The sequence below is a fragment of the Chlorocebus sabaeus genome, chromosome 2, assembly GCF_047675955.1.
Source record: "Chlorocebus sabaeus isolate Y175 chromosome 2, mChlSab1.0.hap1, whole genome shotgun sequence".
In the NCBI taxonomy this organism is placed as follows: domain Eukaryota; kingdom Metazoa; phylum Chordata; class Mammalia; order Primates; family Cercopithecidae; genus Chlorocebus; species Chlorocebus sabaeus.
This window is the reverse complement of record NC_132905.1, coordinates 37,492,788-37,498,695: the sequence shown is the minus strand read 5'-3', so window position 1 is coordinate 37,498,695 and position 5,908 is coordinate 37,492,788. Positions and strand designations below refer to the sequence as shown.

General features: G+C 43.9%; 1 pseudogene; it reads right to left on the bottom strand.

Moving 5' to 3' along the window:
• Window positions 1-2,450: 2,450 nt before the first annotated feature.
• Window positions 2,451-5,310, bottom strand: LOC103247951 (regulator of nonsense transcripts 3B-like; annotated as a pseudogene).
• Window positions 5,311-5,908: the final 598 nt, after the last annotated feature.

The window sequence follows — 5,908 nt, the reverse complement described above, 5'->3', positions numbered from 1 at the left end:
GCCTGGCCTGTGGCTCACGCTCCCTCAGCTGCCCACGGGTACAGCCCTCACACTCTGACTGGACACGCCTCCCCTTGTCATTTAGGTCAGCAGGGAGAGATCAGCCAACAAGGTCCAGGGCCCAAGACTTAATACCTCCCATCCTTCCAGCCAGCCCCAAACTGCCTGAACCCAGTGACCAGCAGGAGGTGCCACAAACACCGGCTCCAGAAGGTCCGGGAAGACGGAGATGAAGCTCCGAGTACCAGCCTGTCTGTCACAGCCCCCTGCTGGGTTCTAACATGCGGTGGACCTGCCCTAGGGCCATCCTTCCCCTTCCTCAGAGATCTAAGAACCAACCACTCAGAATCCCTCTTCTGAACTCGGGTTTTGAAAACTCATTCTTGGTGGGGCACGGTGGCTCATGCCTGTAATCCCAGCAGTTTGGGAGGCCAAGGTGGGCGGATCACTTGAGGTCAGGAGTTCGAGACCAGCCTGCCCAACATGGTGAAACCCCGTCTCTACTAAAAATACAAAAATTAGCCAGGTGTGGTGGTGCACGCCTAATCCCAGCTACTCGGGAGGCTGACGCAGGAGAATCGCTTGAACCTGGGGAGGCTGCAGTGAGCCGAGATCACTCCACTGCACTCCAGACTGGGCGACAGAGTGAGACTTCTCTTCTCATTGTATTTTGATTTTTTAAAAAATTATAGCAACTTAACCCATACTCTACTTGGTTTTTATAATATTAAGTGATGCAACTAGTAGAAAAGAAAGCTAAATTGGGGAATCTTTAGTGGAGACCCCTCTGTGTAAATCTTTGACTTCAAAGGGCTATGACATCAGTGTGAAGGTGAATTAGAAATAAGGATACATGCCCCATTGAAAGAATCAGAGAGAAAATCGCCTATCTTGAGTCTCAACACTGAATGGAGATGGGGAAAGTACTTGTAAATATAATTAAACCCTCACATGGGCTTGCAGACAAAATTCACACTACCTAGATGATGCCCAAACCTTTTTTTTTGAGACGGAGTATCGCTCTGTAGCCCAATCTGGAGTGCAATGGTGCCATCTCGGCTCACTGAAACCTCTGCCTCCTGGGTTCAAGCGATTCTCCTGCCTCAGCCTTCTGAGTAGCTGTAATCATAGGCATGCGCCACCATGCCTGGCTAATTTGTGTATTTTTTTGTAGAGACGGGGTTTTGCCATGTTGGCCAGGCTGGTGTCAAACTTCTGACCTCAGGTGATCTGCCTGCTTTGGCCTCCCAAAGTGCTAGGATTATAGGTGTGAGTCACCGCACCCGCCCTTTTATTTATTTATTTATTTTTGAATGCTGTTACTATTTATTGACATCAAAACAAAACAAACTAAAACTAAAAATTGCTATTTATTTATTTATTTATTTTAGATGGAGTTTTGCTCTTGTTGCCCAGGCTGGAGGGCAATGGCACCATCTCGGCTCACCGCAACCTCTGCCTCCCAGGTTCAAGCGATTCTCCTGCCTCAGCCTCCTGAGTAGCTAGGATTACAGGCATGTGCCACCATACCCAGCTAATTTTAATTTTACCCAGCTACTAAAAATAGAGACAGGTTTTCTTCATATTGGTCAGGCTGGTCTCGAACTCCAACTTCAGGTGATCCTCCTGCCTAGGCCTCACAAAGTGCTGGGATTACAGGCCTGAGCCACCGTGCCTGGCCCTAAAAGTTGCTATTTAACAGGAACAGACATTGGTGCAGTTTCCTTCCTGGAGAAGAGATGCACTCAGATCATGAAATCTAAGATCAAACATGCACTGGATTGTCAAGAGTCAAACAAGGCCTACATTTTACCTCTTAATAGAAAAAATGCTGACAAGGCCTACATTTTACCTCTTAATAGAAAAAATGCTGAAGACAAAATGAGATGTTTAAAATATTCTTTATGCTAAGCTCATGTAAGCAAACACAAAACTAGAACTAATCCTAAGACTTTAGGACACTGGATACAGAAGTAACATGACTATTTAAAGTTTTGCATCAATGAAAGTTTGTTCTACCCTTCACTGTACTTGTACTAAAAGGGCATACTTGTTGCTTCTACACTACACAAAGTCAACAGTTATCATCAACAATGCAATAGAACTAGATCAGAACAAGACTTCAAAACGACTCTGTTCCACCCCAATTAAGAAAATTCAATTCAGGATGAACAACAGCTTTTGATTTTAGAACCAGCTCTTATTTTCCTGTCATGTGATACATAATGGAGTCCTCACTTGACATTTTCCTCTGCAAATTGCAATGCGTGTCCTCGCCATCACCTTTTTCTGACACTTTAATTTGTAGAAACTGCAAAAACAATGAAATTATACTTTCAATTCTGAACCTCCAATCAGGTTCCTGCTTTGACGTAAAAGTTACTCCTCTGCAGTGTACCCCACCAGTACAGCGATCCCCTTTCTCTCTATTCCTTTGCCCTGAAGGAACTTCCCAATTGGTTAACATGCGCTCTTTGGCTGCCTAGACAGTCAGGACACCTAAGGACATCTGGACTTATCACTCCTCTCCTCCTTCTTTTCTATGGCTAATATCACCTTCCTGCTTTTTTTCTATTGCTGAATTTCCAGACTCGGTGCTGTCATCAGGGCAGAGAGTTGATTTCAGCTTCGAGCTCCTGGTTGGTAAAGCTGCATTGCTGGATCCTTGTTTCTTATGCAATCTCTCTTGACCACTTCTTTTTTTTCAGTATTTTTCTGAACTGCCTATTGATTCTGCACTTTCAGCCTTCTTTCCTTTATCCCGAAGTACTTCTTTCTCTTTTTTCATTTCTTCTTTTCTCTTAAAAGTCTTCTCTTTCTCATAGCGCTCCTTCTGCCTACGGCACTCTTCCTCTTACCGCTTCAGCCTCTCTCTCTCAAAGTATGTGCCCTGATCTCATTCATAATCCCGTCCCCCCTCCCTGTAGTCTCTGCTGCTCTCATCTTCAGGTCTCTTTGGCTTTTCTTATCTATCTATTTATTTATTTATTTGTGATGGAGTCTTGCTCTGTGGTGCAGTAGTGCAATCTCGGCTCACTCTGCAACCTCTGCCTCCTGGGTTCAAGTGATTTTCTTGCCTCAGCTTCCCAAGTAGCTGGGATTACAGGTGCCCGCCACCATGCCTGGCTAATTTTTGTATTTTTAGTAGAGACAGGGTTTTACCATGTTGGCCAGGCTGGTCTCGAACTTCTGACCTTAAATGATCCGCCCACACTGGCCTCCCAAAGTGCTGGGATTACAGGCAGGAGCCACCTCGCCCAGCCCTGGTGTTTCATCTTTAAATTCGCTATCAGAACGCTTGGGCAATGTACAACTTTGCCCTCTGGTTCTTTCATCATTCAGATTCTCTTTGTCCAGTTTCTTGGCTTTGTCTCTTTTGTCCAATTCTTTTCCACCTCCTTTTTCTGGCTTCTTGAGTAGCTTAATCTTTGGTTCATCTTTTAACTTGTCCTTTTCTTAAATTCTCTCTATCTTCTTTAGCTTTTCTATATTTTTTCTTTTTCATTTCTCTTCTTTCCATTTCCTCCTCTCTTCTTGTTGTCTTTTTCTTTCTATTTCTTGCCTTCTTCTTTTCTCTTTTCTTCTCTCATTCTCTGCTTGTTTTTCAGGAAGCTCAGAAGTGGGGTTGTCTTTTTGGCTATTAATTCTCTATGTTTTGCTTCTATTTCCTCTAGCAGTGTCTCTGGAGTAGATGTTATTTTCTCATTATCTGCGGCACAACTTTCAAAAACTTTCTATATTCTGGATCATCATCAATAGTCCCAACTTTGGTATCTCTTTTCTTAGTCTTCTTTTTTGTAGGTTTTTGAAAAGGTGCAAATTCTACTATAGCAGGATATTCCTGATCTTTATTGTCAAGGAATACATAACCATCAAAGCAATCCCTGAACAAAATAATGTCCTCTTGGTTTTTAAAGTTGATGTATGCTCTGGCATAGGATATGAGCTAGTATCATTCGAAAAAAACTCAAAATAATCATGCTCAGGCACAGGTTGAAGATCTTCCTGTATTGGGGGAAATTCGACCCCTGATATTTCACATGGCTTCTTTTCTATTTTCCCAAGTGTTGGCTGGTATGAGAAGAGTACAAAAGAGAGAAATTTTAAAGCTGGGTGTCCGAGGGAGACATCACATGTTGGCAGGTTCCGTGATGCCCCATGAGCTGTAAAACCAGCAAGTTTTTAATAGCAATTTTCAAAAGGGAGGGAGTGTACGAATAGGGTGTGGGTCACAGAGATCACATGCTTCAAGGGCAGCAAAAGATCACAAGGCAGGAGGTCATGGTGAGATCACAAGGTCAGGGCGAAACTAGAATCACTAATGAACTTCCATGTCCAGCTGTGCATGCATTGTCATTGATAAACAAGGTTCAAGAGCAGAGAACCAGTCTGACTAGAATTTGCCAGGCTGGAATTTCCTAATCCTAGCAAGCCTGGGGTTGCTGCAGGAGACTAGGGCGTGTTTCATCCCTATTTACATCTGCATAAGGCAGACACCCCCAGAGCGGCCACTCTGAGGCCTCCTCTGGGAATGCATTCTTTTCCCAGGGCTGTTAATTATTAATATTCCTTACTGGGGAAAGAATTCAGGGATATTTATCTTACCCATTTTTGTTAATAAGAGAAATATGGCTCTGTTCTGCCCGGCCCACAGGCAGTCACACTTTAAAGTTATCTCCCTTGTTCCCTGAAAATTGCTGTTATCCTGTTCTTAAGGTGCCCAGGTTTCATACTGTTCAAATACACATGCTCTACAAACAACTTGTGCAGTTAACACAATCATGACAGGGTCCTGAAGTGACCTTCATCCTCAGCTTATGAAGACGACGGGATTAAGAGATTAAAGACAGGCATAGGAAATCACAGGAGTATTGATTGGGGAATTGATAAATGTCCATGAAATCTTCACAATTTATGTTCAGAGATTGCAGTAAAGACTGGTGTAAGAAATTATAAAAGTATTAATTACTAAGAAATTACAAAAGTATTAGTTAATAAATATCCATGAAATCTTCACAATTTATGTTTTTTTGCTGCAGCTTCAGCCGGTCCCTCCATTCAGGGTCCCTGACTTCCCACAGCATTCCTGAAGCTGCTCCTTGGTCAAAGTGGGAGGTGATCTTCGAATTACCACCTTGCTCAGTGCCTCTTTCTTCTCCTTGTTGTGATCCTGCTTATCCAGTTCCCTTGGAACTGTCCCCTGAAGTCCCACCTTCACTGCCTATGGTCTTGGGGGGTGTGGTACAGGCAGTTAATGGTTAGCAGGGTTACTCACTTCTCCTTAGGCCTATGCTCCTTTTCTTCCTTCATGGCCACAGATACCTTCCTTGTGGCAGCAGCTCAGCTGGAACGGCACTCTTTTTTTTTTTTTTTTCTTTTTTTTGTGACGGAGTCTTACTCTGTCACCCAGGCTGGTGTGCAATGGTGAGGCCTTGGCTCACTGTGACCTCCACCTCCCAGGTTCAAGTGATTCTCCTGCCTCAGTCTCCTGAGTAGCTGGGACTAAAGGCATGCGCCACCACACCCGGCTAATTTTTGTATTTTTAGTAGACATGAGGTTTCATCATGTTTGCCAGGCTGGTCTCAAACTCCTGACCTCAAGTGATCCACCCGCCTCAGCCTCCCAAGGTGCTGGGATTACAGGTGTGAGCCACTGCACTCGGCCCCAAATCCTTAGTTAAGTACTTAATTTAAATTACTTGATGTGCCTGGTAGAAAAAACACAGAGACCTTGAAAAGAACCATTTTCAACTCAGGCTACAAAGTTTTGTTTTCTCTTCTCTTCTCTTCTCTTCTCTTCTTTCTTTTCTCTCTCGATGGAGTTTCACTCTTGTTGCCCAGGCTGGAGTGCAGTGGCACCATCTGGGCTCTCTGCAACCTCTGCCTCCTAGGTTCAAGTGATTCTCCT